Source organism: Lithobates pipiens, unplaced genomic scaffold, assembly GCF_037356315.1.
Source record: "Lithobates pipiens isolate NorthernLeopardFrog02 unplaced genomic scaffold, aLitPip1_a1.2 Scaffold_28, whole genome shotgun sequence".
NCBI lineage: Eukaryota > Metazoa > Chordata > Amphibia > Anura > Ranidae > Lithobates > Lithobates pipiens.
In genome coordinates, this window is record NW_027507789.1 from 82534794 (window position 1) to 82550977 (window position 16184).

The window sequence follows — 16184 nt, forward strand, 5'->3', positions numbered from 1 at the left end:
CTGGTTGAGTAATAAAACTGTTTTATTAAGATGTAAGACTAGTTTTATTCTCTACATATAAGGCTTTTCAGAGAGTTGTATAATATAGGCGACCAATAGGACATTTAAATGGCTTAATATTGTAGGGAGGAAGTATCGCAGTTCAAAGGCTTGAAAATGGCCGAGAAATAGTTGCGTTAGTCTAAATTTAAAGGATATGCCGGTACCAATGAGAAAGCTTATATTAGACTAGTTGATCTTTGCATTACACAATCCTATTATTATTATTATTATTATTATTATTAAGATCATAGTGCAGAGAGATACTCAGTTAATGTCAGAGATACTCGGTCAATGTCAGAAAAGCAATAAAACTGTTTACATCGTTAGAGAGCGATAGTTACATTACTCTTAGTATGTGCAGCATGTCTGCTAGCAAATGGATGGTTTTGTGAACATTTTGCATTAAGGTACAATTAGCGGTAGAACTCATGGAAGTGAATAGATTTAAGCGGATTTTGAGATAGTACTCTCCATTTCTAATAAGAAATAAAGAAAAATAAGTCAGGATGGTGTGTCAGGACTGTCACATACTCACAGTCCCGGTACAAATATGCAAAATAGAGCAAAAGCGTACATGGTTTATTTTGATGTATGATAGTTTTATTGCATGCTTGATGTGGATGATTAAAATCGTGTAGTGATCTATATTTAGCATAAGAATGAAAAGGCATAACATGGCAATGAGACAAACTCCATTAGAGATGTGAGCTAGATGAAATGATGAGATGTCTCTGTATAGCCCAGATTGTCTTCTGTTATCACTTAGCCTACCCTCTAAATTCACTAGCCTCTCTATATACACCAGTATGTTTACACTAGCCGGTCTTCTGCATACAATAGCCTGTCTTCGATATACACTAGCCTATGTTCTGAATACACTAGCCCGTCTTCTGTCTTCTGTATGCCCTAGCCTGTCTTCTGTATACATTAGTCTCTCTGTATAAACTAGCATCTCTGTATACCCCAAACTGTCTTCTGTAAAAACGTGTCTCTCTTTATAGCCTGTCTAGCCTTTCTTCTGTACACACTAGCTTCTCTGTATACACTAACCAGGCTTCTATATACAATAGCTTCACTCTATGCACTAGCTCTGTATAATCTAGCCTCTCTATATAACCTAGATAGTGTTCTGCATCTCCGTAGTGGTAGCCTCTCCGTAGAAGCCAGCCTTTATTCTGTATTCACTAGCCTTTCTTCTGTATGCTGTAGTCTTCTATATATACTAGCTTCTCTGTACACCCTTGCATCTCTGTAATACACTAAACCCTCTGTATACCACAGCCTGTCTTCTGTATACACTAGACTGTAAACACTAGCTAGAATACACCAGCCTGTCTTCTGTACCCACTAGAATCTCTGTATACACTACCCAGTCTTCTGTATACACTGTCAGCTTGGATGTATACCCAAGCCTGTCTTCTGTATACACTAGTCTCTCTAGATGCACGGTGCTATCTGTATACACTCGACTCTCTCTATACACTAACCTCTCTATATACACTAACATCTTTGTATATACTAGCCTCTCTTTAAATTAGCCTCTCTGTGTACCCCAGCCTCATTGTTTACTCTAGCATCTCTGTATACTCAAGCCTATCTGCTTACACGAGTCTGTATTCTGTATTCACTAGCCTGTATTCACTAGCCTTATATATACTAGCTTCTCGCTTCTCTGTACACCCTTGCATCTCTGTACACTAGACTCTCTGAATACACTAAACCCTCAGTATACCACAGCCTGTCTTCTGTATACATTAGACTGTAAAAACTAGCTAGAATACACCAGCCTGTCTTCTTTACCCAATAGACTCTCTGTATGCACTACTCAGTCTTCTGTATACACTGTCAGCTTTGATGTATACCCAAGCCTGTCTTCTGTATACACTAGTTTCTCTATATGCACTGTCCTTTCTGTATACTCTCGACCCTCTCTATACATTAACCTCTCTATATACACTAACATCTTTGTATATACTAGCCTCTCTTTAAATTAGCCTCTCTGTGTACCCCAGCCTCACTGTTTACTCTAGCATCTCTGTATACTCAAGCCTATCTACATACACGAGTCTTCTGTATTGTGTATTAACTAGCCTTTCTTCTGTATGCTGTAGTCTTCTATATATACCAGCTTCTCTGTACACTCTTGCATCTCTGTAAACACTGTGTAAACTAGCCAGTCTTATGTATACACTCGCCGACTGTATACACTAGACTCTCTGAATACACTAAACTCTCTGTATACCACAGCCTGTCTTCTGTATACACTAGACTGTAAAAACTAGCTAGAATACACCAGCCTGTCTTCTGTACCCACTAGACTCTCTGTATACACTACCCAGTCTTCTGTATAGAATGTCAGCTTTCATGTATACCCTTTCTGTATACACTAGCTTCTCTATATGCACTGTCCTTTCTGTATACACTCGACTCTCTCTATACACTAACCTCTCTATATACACTAACATCTTTGTATTTGTCTTTAAACTAGACTCTCTGTGTACCCCAGCCTCACTGTTTACTCTAGCATCTCTGTATACTCAAGCCTATCTACATACACGAAACCTGTATTCTGTATTCACTAGCCTTTCTTCTGTATGCTGTAGTCTTCTATATATACCAGCTTCTCTGTACACCCTAGCACTGTAACAGTACTAGGTTCCTGTATTACAGAAACAGAACACCAGCAATAAGGTGTATACTGTGCAGGAGGCACACAACACCGACTCTAACTTCTGCACTGCAGATGCATGTATTGCAGAAATTGAACACCAGTAATAATATGTGTACTGTGCAGGAGGCACATAACACCCACTGTAACAGTGCTAGGTTCCCAAGCAGTAAAGGCACTGTCCCTGCCTATAGTCCTCTTTCCCTGACCACCGCAACACACTATACAAGGCCGCCGCGCTGGCGGCCTTATATAGTGTGGGGTGTGTACTAAACCCCCCTGAGCTATAATTGGCCACAGGAATCCTGCCTGTGGTGAATTGTGGCTCTCTTCACAGAGGATGTCACATCTGTTCTTATTATATAGAACCTATTATGCTCCTCGTAAACTTTTTCAGTTTGGCCGAACGGCCGGACGCAAGTTGCCCCCGGTGCGGGAACATGGGGGGAGACATGATGCACATGTTTTGGAGATGCCCGAAGTTGATCCGCTACTGGACAGAGGTGACAGGAACCATTGATCGGGTGGTTGGAACCTCCACCAGGATGGAGGCGAAGTATTGTCTCCTGGGATTAGTTGAAGGAGTTGGAAACCCGGGAAGTAGCCAGATGGCAGTTCTGAGATGCCTATTTCAGGCAAGGAAACTGATTGCTCAACCCTGCTTAGCCTCCAATGTTGGCAATGACTTGGTTTTTTTCGCTTGTTTCCCAAGATGACCATGTTGGCGTTTGTCAAGATGGTTGAGAGTGCCCGAAGAGATCGCCTATGGCCCCATCACGTTGAAAGTGCCTGATCTTGTCTGATCTCGGAGGCTAAGCATTGTCGGGCCTGATTAGTAACTGGATGGGAGACCAACTGGGAATACCAGGTGCCGTAGGATTCTTTTTATGTTGTTGGCGTTGACATGGTTTATTTTTTCCGCTTGTTTCCCAAGGTGATCATCTTGGCATTTGTCAAGAGGGCTGAGAGAGCCCAAAGAAATCTATTACGGCCACATCCCCCTGAAAGCGCCCGATCTCATCTGATCTCAGAGGCTAAGCAGGGTCCGGCCTGGATAGTACCTAATTAAAGGTGCCGTAGGAATCTTTTTATATTAATGGCTTTGACCTGTTTTTCTTTCGCTTGTTTCCCAAGGTGACCATTTTAGCATCAGTCAAGAGTTTTGAGTATGTCCCAAAGCGTTCGCCTGAGGTCACATCACCCTGAAAGCGCCCAATCTCAGAGGCTAAGCAGGGTCTGGGTCAGATGGGAGACCGGCAGGGTCTATGTTGTTGGCGTTGACCTTTTTTTTTTCACTTGTTTCCCAAGATAACCATCTTGGTATTTGTCAAGAGGGTTGAGAGTGTCTAAATAGAACACATATGGCCACATCACCCTGAAAGCGCACAATCTCATTGATCTCGGAGGCCTAGCAGTGTACGGCCTGGTTAATACCTGTATGGGAGACCATCTGTGAATACCAGGTGCCGTAGGCTTCTTTTTATGTTGTTGGCGTTTACCTGTTTATTTTCGCTTGTTTCCCAAGGTGACCATCTTGGCGCTTAACAAGAGGGTTGAGAGTGCCCAAAGAGATCACCTACGGCCCCATCACCCTGAAAGCGCCCAATCTCATCTGATCTCAGAGGCTAAACAGTGTCGGGCCTGGTTAGTACCTGGATGGGAGACCGCCTGGAAATACCAGGTGCCATAGGCTTCTTTTTTTGTTGTTGGCTTTGACCTGTTTTTTTTCCCTTGTTTCCCAAGGTGACCATCTTGGCATTTGTCAAGAGGGTTGAGAGTGCACAAAGAAATTGCCTATGGGCACAACACCCTGAAAGCGCCCAATCTCGTTTGGTCTCAGAGGCTAAGCAGGGTTGGGCCTGGTTTGTACCTGGATGGGAGACCGCCTGGGTTTTCCAGATGCCGCAGGCTTCTTTTTATGTTGTTGGCGTTGACTTGTTTTTTTTGTTTGTTTCCCAAGGTGACCATCTTGGCGTTTGTCAAGAGGGTTGAGCGTGCATTTGATCTCAGAGGCTAAGCAGGGTTGGGACATGCTTAGTACCTGTATGGGAGACCGCCTGGGATTTCTCAATGCCATAGGCTTTAGTTTTAAGCTGTTGGCATTGACTTATTTTTTTTATTTTTATTATTCTTTTATTAAGTAGAACAACATAAATATAACAGTCAACCATACAGCATGACCCAGGGTCACAATTACATGCTAACAAAAAATAGGCAGCCAAATAACTCTGGGTTCTCAGAGGGGAGTCCTACAGTTTCATGCAGAAAATAGAGAAACCCCACCTCCGACATGTAGTACAGTATAACTAGTGCAGCTCCGTTCGGACAAATGTAATCATGGAGAACAACTGGGACCACAGCGAGCCAGCTTATCATGACCTACGTGAACCAGAGTAAAATATGAGCCGGTCATGTCCAGAACCCTGGGGTTCTTCTGGGTCCTGAAGGCTAGTAAGGAGACAAGGCATAGTTAAAGGGAGGACGGGGGAAGAAGAGAGTGCAAAGACGGAGAGAGAGGAGGTGGGGGGATGGCGGCGGGGAAAAAAAGAAAAATAAAGACAAAAAGGGAGGGGGGAATGCCACCCAGGGCAGACATGGCCTACGTAGGTAAACGTTAGATGTTCAGTCGTTTTCTGGGACGGGGGCACTGCTCACCTCCCGAATGTAGTCTCGAGTACCAGTAAAATACCTCCAGGGCCTCCATGTAACACTAAATGCCTCTTCAGTGTTGTGAAGGGTGGCGGTCAATTCTTCCATCCGGAGAATATGATTGACTTTGGAATACCACAGCACCTTGGATGGGGGCTGAGGCTGCCTCCACAGTGCGGGAATGCAGGCCCGGGCGGCATTCAGGAGTTGCATCGTGAGGTTTTTTTTGTATTTTCGAACAGGCTGTTCGGTCAAGTGTAGAAGGCACGCTACTGGGAACCCAAAAGTTCCTCAAGGTCGGGCATGCCCAGAAAAGGTGTCCCATGGTCCCCATATCTGAATTTCACCTCCAACAAACATCCGGGATCGATCTATCCATTTTATTCAGAAGGTATGGGACTCTATACCAGCGTGAGACTATCTTGTATCTTGATATTGGTTTGCGATGGAAGCTTTATGTACTAAGGTCAGGATCTTCCCTATCTGTTGTGGGGTAAATGTGATGCCTAAGTCCCTCTCCCATTTGTGGATAAATGGTGGGGGTCGACTCCTTCTCCTGACTACTCAATAGGTTGTACAGGAGGGAGAGGGTGTGTCGCACAGGTTCCCTTTTGTGACAGATGGATTTATAGGGTGTCAGGTCTCTAGGAGTGTAGGGGGCCCTTTGTATGGCCAGAAGAAAGTGACGAAGTTGATAAGGACTAAACAAGTCAAGCGGAGGGTCAGAAAGCTCGGCGACAGTTTGCGTGGTCGGGAGCCCTCCCGTGGGCCACACCTCTCCCAGACGCTGTTTCCCCACCACTGTCAACTGTCGCAGTTTCTTGTTGGTAAATCCCGGTGGGAAGTCTGGATTACCTATAACCGGAGTCATTGGTGATGGCAGGGGAGCAATGTGTGTGCAGCGGAACAACCTCCGCACAACAGCCAACGTAGCTCCCACTACGGGGTGACCTCTGAGGTCTTTTGGTAGGGAGGACAGGAGCCACGGGGAGGTCAATAGGAGAATGGAACCATCCTCAATCTCCATCTCCACCCACTGCTTGTGTGGGCCATTACAATGCCAATCAACGACTCTCGCTAGCAGAGTCACTCTGTAGTATTGTCTGAGATCTGGGAGACCCAGACCCTCCTTGTCCTTTGGTCTGGCAAGCAATTGCAAACGGGCTCTGGGCGGTTTGCGCGCCCAAATAAAGTCCCGGAGCAGCACCTGCAGTTGTCTGAAAAAAATTGGGGGTGACCGGATCGGTAATGTCTGGAACATGTATAAGATCCGAGGGAGGGCCATCATTTTGAATGCATTACAGCGCCCGAACCAGGTCAGTGTTAAAGCATGCCAGTTTCCCAAATCAGATTTCAGTCTATCCAGGAGAGGGACAAAATTAAGCAGGTACAATTGCGCTAAATCCGCTGCGATGTCAACGCCCAGTTAACGTATAGATTTTTCAGCCCAGTAGAATGGAAAAGCGGACCGGAGCCTCTTGGCCTCACCATCCGGGACCGATATATTCAATACAGCCGACTTGGTGCAATTGTTTTTATAGTTTGATAGGCTGCCGTGTCGCTGTAGAGACGCAAGTATTTTGGGAAGCAAAATGTGTGGATTGGAGACGGAAAAAATTAGATCGTCAGCGTACGCCGCAATTTTGTGGTGTGCCGAGGGTTTGGATATGCCAGTAATATTCGGGTCATTCCGAACGTGACACATAAGTGGTTCCAGTGTCAGAATTAAAATTAGGGGAGACAGAGGGCACCCCTGCCTTGTCCCATTAGTGATGGGGAAAGAGTCCGAGCACCCCTCGGTCACCCGTACCGCTGCCGACGGCGTGGAGTAAAGCGACATTACCCAGCTCATCATGTTGGGGCTAAGACCTATATGTTCCAGGGTGGCCTGCATAAAGTGCCAGGCCACCCTGTCAAAGGCATTCTCCGCGTCCGTTGACAACATAAGCAAGGGCCTTCCCTGTACATGCGCCGCATGGATTAAATTGAGGACTCGGGCCGTATTGTCTCTAGCTTCCGACTTATTTATATTTTTTTGCTTGTTTCCCAAGGTGACCATCTTGGCGTTTGTCAAGAGGGTTGAAAGTGCCTGAAGAGATTGCCTGCGGGCACATCACCCTGAAAGCACCCGATCTCGTTTGATGTTGGAGGCTAATAGAGTCGGGCCTTGTTAGTACCTGGATGGGAGACCGCCTGGGAATACCAGGTGTCGTAGACTTCTTTTTATGTTGTTGGCGTTGACCTGTTTTTTTTTCGCTTATTTCCCAAAGTGACCATCTTGGTGTTTGTCAAGAGGGTTGAGAGTGCCTGAAGAGATTGCCTATGGCCACATCACTCTGAAAGCACCCAATCTCGTCTGATCTTGGAGGCTAAGAAGAGTCGGGCCTGGTTAGTACCTGGATGGGAGACCACCTGGGATTACCAGTTATTGTAGGCTTCTTTTTATGTTGTTGGCGTTGATTCGTTTTCTTTTTTTTGCTTGTTTCCCAAGGTGACCATCTTGGCATTTGTCAAGAGGGTTGAGAGTGCCCAAAGTGATCGCTTACAGCAGCATCACCCTGAAAGAGCCCTATCTCTTCTCTTCTCTTCTCTGAGGCTAAGAAGGGTTGGGCCTAGTTAGTACCTGGATGGGAGATGGCGTTGGAATACCAGGTGCCGTATTCTTCTTTTTATGTTGTTGACATTGACCTGTTTTTTTTTTCACTTGTTTCCCAAGGTGACCATCTTGGCATTTGTCAAGAGGGTTGAGAGTGCCCGAAGAGATCACCTATGGCCCCATCACCCTGAAAACGCCCAATCTCGTCTGATCTCGGATGCTAAACAGTGTCGGGCCTGGTTAGTACCTGGATGGGCGACCGCCTGGGAATACCAGGTGCCATAGGCTTCTGTTTTTTTTATTTTTTATTTAGTAGTATGCGACATACAATGCAAAGGCAACTTCACAGAATGTGTGATACAAATAGTTACAAACAAATGATCATATTGCATGGATATCAGAGCCAATGGTAAGAAGTCTGAGGAGAATAGCACGTGTACAGCTTTGCGGTCATATCAAGATGAGATTAAAGCTCCATCTCGTTGGGATCCTCTACCACTTAAATTATTATTGATACTAGCCCTGCTATCCTCGAAGAGTTTAGATATCCATAGATAGGGGAAGAGTATTGTGTAGTAGTCAAATGGGGTCGGAACATACCATTTTCTTTTCCCTTTTTTGAGTTAAGAAGGGAAATAGTAGAACTGAAAGGAGGGAGAAGGGGAAAGAGAAGATTGGGGAAGGAAATGGCAGAAAAGGAAAAGAAGGGGTAAGGGGGTGTCGTGGGTAGAGTGGATAGGGTGGGGTCCCCTCCCAGGGAGCAAGAGATGCCCTCGGCTCACCAGCTCATCAGCTGTCCAACGTTTGGAACAGCGATCTCCAACGATCACCATGAGCTTACTATGTCTCGCGGAGGTATTCCTCCGAAAAGCGAAACTGGGTCCAGTAGAACCATCAGTTCCCATGCTCCTCCGTTTTATCCCTCATTGTGGCAGTCGGGTCTTCCATTCGTTCAATATCATTTACCCTTGCGAACCACTGGGTCACCATTGGAGCAGATTGCTCTTTCCACGACTTGGGATGCAGGCCCTAGCTGCATTGAGGAGATGTTTATGATAACGCTTATGATAACGCTTTCTCGACATAGGAGTTAGATTGAGAAGAACTGCTGCGGGATCATTGGCTAAGGAAATGTCTGTGAACTTGTGGATGAGTCTCAGGACAGGCTGCCAGAATGTTTGTAATTTAGGGCATTCCCAGAAAATGTGGAGAATGGTGCCAGTCTGTTGCCCACAGTGACAGCAGAGGTCAGATTGACCGGGGAATATTTTGGCCAACACCACCGGTGTACGATACCAGCGTGTGATCAGCTTATATGAGATCTCCTGATATTTACTGCAGAGTGACGACTTATGGGTGAAAAAGAGTATTCTGTCCTTCTGTGGTTTGGAGAATGTAGTTTGTAAGTCCCTTTTCCATTTAGCTAGGAAGGGTGGATCCGTGGAGGATTGTGCGTCTGTCAGGATTTGGTAGGACCTAGAGAGGGAACCACGAATTGGGCCATCATCCAGGCAAAGTTCCTCGAAGGGGTGGAATTGTCTAGAGAAGAACGAATGGTTAGGTAGTGATCCGAGGAAATGGATTAGCTGTCTAGCTCTCCAGCTATCCAATGCAACAGGTACTTGCTCTAGCAGTATGGTCCCCGTGGGAATCAAGCCCGTGGGTCCAAGAAATAGGGCTGCTCTCAGAAGCCCTTTCGGGGCTTGCCTGGTAAAGGCCTGGTCAGACAGGCCCGGAGGGAATCTAGGATGTCCAATAATTGGGGTCATAGGAGAAGGGAAGTTAGTCAGGTGGGAAAGGTGAAAAAAACTATCCATCTCGGCGAGCGAGGGGCCAATTAACGGGTGAGTAGTCACACAGGGCTCCAATGGCCTCCCCGCCCAAGGCAGACCAGCCAGTGGAACCCGTGCCATCTCCTGCTCTAGCTTGACCCATAGCTTCAGTTCCCCATGCCGGTGTCTTATCACATATGGTCCCCCATCGGATAGTGTCCGCTGTGTACTGCGCATGCGCAGTACACAGCAACACAGATTCCGAAAATTGCCGAGCATGAACGGCGCCTGCGCACTGAGTCCAGGTTCTATCCCCACTATCCAAGTGGACATAGAGTAAGAATATAAAAGAGCCGAGCGCAGCGAGGCCGAGCCCGAAGCGTGGCGAGCGAAGCTCACCTGCGAGGGGCCCTCTAATATTCACAACCCTATGTCCGCTTGGATGGTGGGGCTACCACCTCCACTCACCGCGCAGGCACCGTTCAGCTTCGGAGATTTTCCGAAGCTTCGTCTGCTCCGTACTGCGCATGCGCAGTACGGCGCGGACACTATATCATGGCCGGACAGTATATGGCAGAACACCGGCACCAGTCAACCACCGGTGTCATGTGCATCGCTGTGTAATATAGAGCAGGGTCCGGGAAGCCAATACCTCCCCGCAATTTCGGTCGCAATAGCATTGCCCTACCAATACGCATATGTTTTCCGCGCTAGAGGAACTTGATAAAGATTGAGCGAACCGCATGAAAGAAAGTCTGGGGTATTTTGATAGGTAAGGCTTGTAGTAGATACAGAAGTCGTGGAATCGCGTTCATCTTCAACACATTACAGCGTCCGAACCATGACAGAGCTAGTGGGTCCCATCTTTTAAGGTCCGCTGTAAGCCCATAGGCTTCTTTTTATGTTGTTGGCTTTGACCTGTTTTTTTTTTGATTGTTTCTCAAGGTGAGCATCTTGGCGTTTGTCAAGAGGGTTGGGCGTGTCTTGAGGAGAACGCTTACGGCCACATCAACCTGAAAGCACCCGATCTCGTCTGTTTTCAGAGGCTAAGCAGCGTCAGGCCTGGTTAGTACCTGGATGGGAGACTCCCTGGGAAGACCAGGTGCCATAGAAGGATCTGGTCTGGTTAGTGTCTTGATTGGGAGATTGCCTGGGAATACTGGATGCCGTAGGCTTCTTTTTATGTTGTTGGCTTTGACCTGTTTTTTTTAGCTTGCTTCCCAAGGTGACCATCTTGGCCTTTGTCAAGAGGCTTCAGAGTGCCCAAAGAGAGTGCCTACGACCAAATCACTATACTATATATCTATATCTATAATAATAAATAATATTTTTAGTTATTATATATAAGATACTATATAGGTGATTTGGCCGTAGGCACTCTCTTCGGGCACTCTGAAGCCTCTTGACAAAGGCCAAGATGGTCACCTTGGGAAACAAGCTAAAAAAAACAGGTCAAAGCCAACAACATAAAAAGAAGCCTACGGCATCCAGTATTCCCAGGCGATCTCCCAATCAAGACACTAACCAGGGGGGGCGTGGCCTAGGCATGAAGGAGTGAGGACGCTCTTTTCTGGAGCTCCCGGTCCGTGACCCCTCCGCACCCCTTTACCACAGTCTGGTTGCATATTTCGGCATCGCCGACATCCCCGCGCTTCGGCGGAACACAGCCAGCCGAGCGGGGTCCGCCGCTGCTGCCATGGACAGGTACTTGGTCCCGCTGCAGCCTCCGGCCTCCACGCCGGATCCAGCCAAGATGGCGCCCGCGGCCTCCGGCGCTCCAGGCACAGAGGGAAGGTGAGCAGACTGCTATGCAGGGACACGACATGCCCCCGTTCTCCCCGCCTAGTGACTTGTCCCCGTGTCTCCCACGCTCACTGTCCATGGCCTCGCTTGACAGCCCGGACCATAGCGGCCTGCCACCCTGGTTCCCTCACAACTCCCAACTGTCCCAGAGACCCTCCCGCAGTGGAAGCCTCATCCCAGGACCGAATGGCCAGGCTGCTCTCGCCTCAGACACACAGGGGGACCCACCGCTGCCACCAGCACCGGCATTATTGGGGGACAAGGCCATCCTAGCTTTACTCCAAAACCTTCCCACTAAAGCAGACTTTAGCTGTATGGCAGCCAGGATTGAAACGACCTTGCGACATGAAATCGCAGGGGTCAAACGTGACGTGTCGGCTACGAACGAGCGGGTGACCACCCTGGCATCGGATGTGACCTCCCTGACCACTGATGTTTCTGGCCTGCAAGCCGCACATGATACCCTTGCTGACAGAGTGGCACAGTTGCAACTCCTAGTGGATGACCTTGAGAATCGCAACCGCAGACGCAACATCAGGATCAGAGACTTGCCCGAAGCCACTGGCCAGGCAGACCTCAAAGCCACAGTTACAGCTATATTTAACGCCTGTCTGGACCGCGCTGCTGACACAGTAATAGCCATTGATAGAGTCCACAGGACCCTGGGCCCCAGGAGCCCCACAGAGAACCGGCCACGTGACGTTTTATGCTGTCTCCACAATTACTCAGTTAGGGAGGATGTCCTGCAAGCGTCGTGGCGCAAAGGCAGCATTGATTTTGACGGGGCCCAAGTCACCCTTCTGCCAGATGTATCCCGCAAGACCTTCCAGATGAGACGCTGTCTGCGACCCCTTCTGGAACACCTAACTGAACGGAGGATTCCATACAAGTGGGGCCATCCGTTTCACCTTATAGTGCGCAAAAATGGGAGGCCCCTTGCGCTACGACACCCTTCGGAGGTCCCGTCCTTTCTGGAGGCTTTGGGCCTGCCCTCGGTTCAGGTCCCCGACTGGTTGGCTCCTGTTGTCCCCCAGGGAGCAGTGGCCCCGACGAACAACCCCTCAACCAGGCCACAGAGAGTGAGACGCCACCATCGATCCCAACGTCAGAGATCGCAGGCCCCTCAAGATCGTGAACCCTGAGAGAGTACAGTAATTTTCCGTTATTCCTGTGTTATACCCTTTTTTTTTTGTTTTCTTTTTCTCTACCAACATAGACGGCTGGAGTATCCAGCTTTGTGTTGTTTACCATGCCACGGGCCATTGTTCCCAGCGCCCCCGCTAGGGGAGAGGAAGGACATTGGAAGAACAGAGTTGGACACTGCAATTCCTGGACGAAGCCCTGAGTTATTGGCGGTACTGTTCACCATTCTCGTTACTGTTTATCTACACTTGCCCTAGTCTCGGCGCTCTTTGTGTTTTTGGACTGCCTGGTGGTGCCCCCCGGGTGCCCCTGGGCAGCGTTCCCGCTCCCTCCCCCTCTCCCCCCCCCCCTTTTTTCCATTTTTTTTTTGGGGGGGGGGAGGGGCGGGTGCCTGGGTGGTATAAAGTTATCTATACTCTGTGTTGAAAAGTTTAATATGTTGGTCTAATTATGCACTGTTCTACTGTTGTTAACTGCCCGATACCTGCTGCAGTGATGTTCTATAATGCGTTTGATGTCGTAGTTAAGATGCCAAAGAAGCTCCGTGCATGCCCGATTGCGACTGCATGGACCATGGGATGCTGGAGGGGTACTGCACCGATGAGTTCCTCCCTCTGCAGTGCCTTACCTCTTCCCCCACTAGGCCCCTCTGCCCTAACCGGCAGGTTCTCTCTGATAGGAGCTTTAGCAATTCCCCGATCTATCCCCACCCCTCCTACCCTCCTCCTCCCTACTAACTCCGGACCTTCTCCGCTTCGTTACTGCTTTTCCTTTTTCTCCTCCTCTTCCTCTGTGCTTGAACTCTATATCTACTACTGACTCTGGTGGAGACCGCCGGCCGGGTACCACTGCCGTCATGGCCCTGAAGCTGGTTTCCTGGAATGTGAAAGGGCTGAATGTACCTGAAAAAAGGTCCAGCTGCCTAACAGAATTGTGGCGGATGAAGCCCCAAATAGTTTTCCTCCAGGAGACCCATTTCAGGACAGACCAAATACCACGGCTTTATAGTAAGCACTTCCCCCTGGCCCACCACAGCACGTCCCCTACTTCCAAATCGAGAGGAGTGTGTGTTCTTCTTGCTAAAAACTTGCCGTGGCGCCTGTTAGCTGTCCAAGCCGATAGTGAAGGGAGATATCTCTTCATTAAGGGAACTCTCCACTCGCAAACTTTTACTCTTGCCAACCTATACATGCCAAATGTGGACTAGCTGCCGGCCTTAGAAGCATGCTTGGATGCCCTGGCTGCATTCTCGGAGGGTACTTTGATCGTTGGGGGGGACTTTAACCTCACCTTGGACCCCCGCAGAGACTCATCATCGGGCACCTCTGCGATTTCTGCGAGAACGCGTTCACACATAAGAGACCTGCTACACTCCCACCGACTGATCGATGTGTGGCGTACGCTTCACCCACAGGATAGGGACTATACATTCTTTTTCACCGCTCATGGTTCTTACTCACGTATAGATATGTTTTTAGTCACCCACAATGCTATTCCGGCGGTCACAGACGCTCAGATAGGCCACATAGCCCTGTCTGACCATGCCCCGATTTCTTTGATGCTGAAGCTACAACAGGAGTCGCGTGGGCAGTCCTGGTGGAGACTGAACGAGTCTCTCCTGAAGGACCCTGAGACCCACGCAGACCTGCTTAGGGAATTAGAAAGTTACTTTGATCATAACCGTGATTCTGTTTCCAACCCCCTCATGTTATGGGCAGCTCATAAATGCTACATTAGGGGCATTCTTATTAAACATGGTCATAGACTCAAAGTGGCCAAAACTGATGCTCTCTCCAAACTTATTGCCAAGTTGCATGCGTGTGAACAACGACACAAATCCCAGCCGACTGCTGCGCTGGAGGTGGAGGTGAGAGATCTTAGAGAACAAATCAGAGATTTCTCTCTCTTTCAGGCTAGAACCAGACTCATGTGGGTTCGCAGGACGTATTATGAATATGGAGACAGGTGTAGTAGGTCCCTAGCGAACTCCCTGCGTGCCCAACGCAACGCGTCCTTCATTCCAACCATAACCTCCCCTTCGGGTGCCAAGCTTCATGATTCACGGGAGATAGCGGAGTGTTTCCGATCTTTCTATGAAGCCCTTTATAACTTGCACCCCCGGGACTCAGGAGACGCCCTCCAGGCCGGCACAGCGGCCATTGACGAGTACCTAGCTTCGGCAAACCTCCCGTCGCTGACACAGGAAGAGATAGAGCTTCTCTCGCAACCTATCTCCCCGGAGGAATTGTCGGCAGCGTTAAGAGACTCACCCAAGGGCAAGGCACCAGGCCCAGATGGGTTTACGGTCCCTTATTATAAGGCCTTCCTCTCCCTGTTGTCCACGCCGTTTGTGTCAGCTTTTAACGCCCTATTGGAGGGCCAGACCTTTCCACCGGAGCTGTTGCAGGCAAGCATCTCGGTCATACTCAAGCCGGAGAAGGATCCGCTTCTCTGTGCGAACTACAGGCCCATCTCCTTATTAAACAGCGACCTTAAGCTCTTCACTAAGATACTGGCGGAGCGGTTGGCGCCCATTCTCCAACGCCTGATACCTCTGGATCAGGTGGGGTTTATTCGTAACAGGGAAGCCCGAGACAACACTACCAGGACAATCAATGTTATAGAACGCGTCAGACGCCTTAAACTACCGATTATGTTGCTCTCTGTGGACGCAGAAAAAACGTTTGACAGGGTGAGCTGGCCTTTTTTGCTAGCCACCCTGCGAAGCTTGGGTGTACCCCCCCATGCTTTCATGCGTTACAGCTCTTTACTCGTCACCGACGGCGATGGTTAGGGTCAATGGGTTTGCCTCGTCGCGTTTCACTATTGGCAATGGAACGAGGCAGGGATGCCCATTGTCCCCCCTTTTGTTTGTCCTATCGCTTGAACCCTTGCTGCACCACATCAGGCAGAACATAGACATCAAGGGACTGGACACCCCCTCACACCACCATAAGGTCGCAGCCTTTGCAGACCTCTTGTTCTATGTCTCGGAGCCTCACATTACATTGCCGAATCTCTTAGCGGAAATAAGACGATATGGCACCCTGTCAAATTTTAAAATTAACTTACAGAAATCGGAAGCACTCAACGTCTCCCTGTCTACCAACGCCCAGACGAGTCTAAGCACTAATTTTCCCTTTCGTTGGGCAACTGGGGCTATACAATATCTGGGTACCAAGGTTCCCCCGGACCCACATCTGATTTTCCAATTGAATTTCCAGCCGCTTCTAAAAAATTTTGCCGTAGATCTAGAGAGGTGGTCAAAGTTGGCGACCTCTTGGTTTGGGAGATGCAATGTGCTCAAAATGAATGTAATGCCCAGACTCTTGTACCTATTACAAGCCTTACCGATAAAAATCCCCCAATCATTTTTTAAAGCCATGCGCTCCATCTTTATTCGATACGTATGGCAGGGCAGGCCTCCAAGACTCAGCCGAACATTACTGCTCAGATCAAAAGACAAGGGAGGGATTGGCCTCCCAGATCCGGCATGGTACTATACGGCGGT

At 48.5% G+C, this 16184-nt stretch overlaps 4 pseudogenes; all 4 read left to right on the forward strand.

Annotated features, from left to right (window-relative positions):
• Positions 1-3471: 3471 nt before the first annotated feature.
• Positions 3472-3590, forward strand: LOC143936683 (5S ribosomal RNA; annotated as a pseudogene).
• Positions 3591-4284: 694 nt separating this feature from the next.
• Positions 4285-4403, forward strand: LOC143936432 (5S ribosomal RNA; annotated as a pseudogene).
• A 3274-nt stretch (positions 4404-7677) lies between these two features.
• LOC143937497 (5S ribosomal RNA) lies at positions 7678-7796 on the forward strand (annotated as a pseudogene).
• Positions 7797-8124: 328 nt separating this feature from the next.
• Positions 8125-8243, forward strand: LOC143937242 (5S ribosomal RNA; annotated as a pseudogene).
• The last annotated feature ends 7941 nt before the right edge of the window (positions 8244-16184 follow it).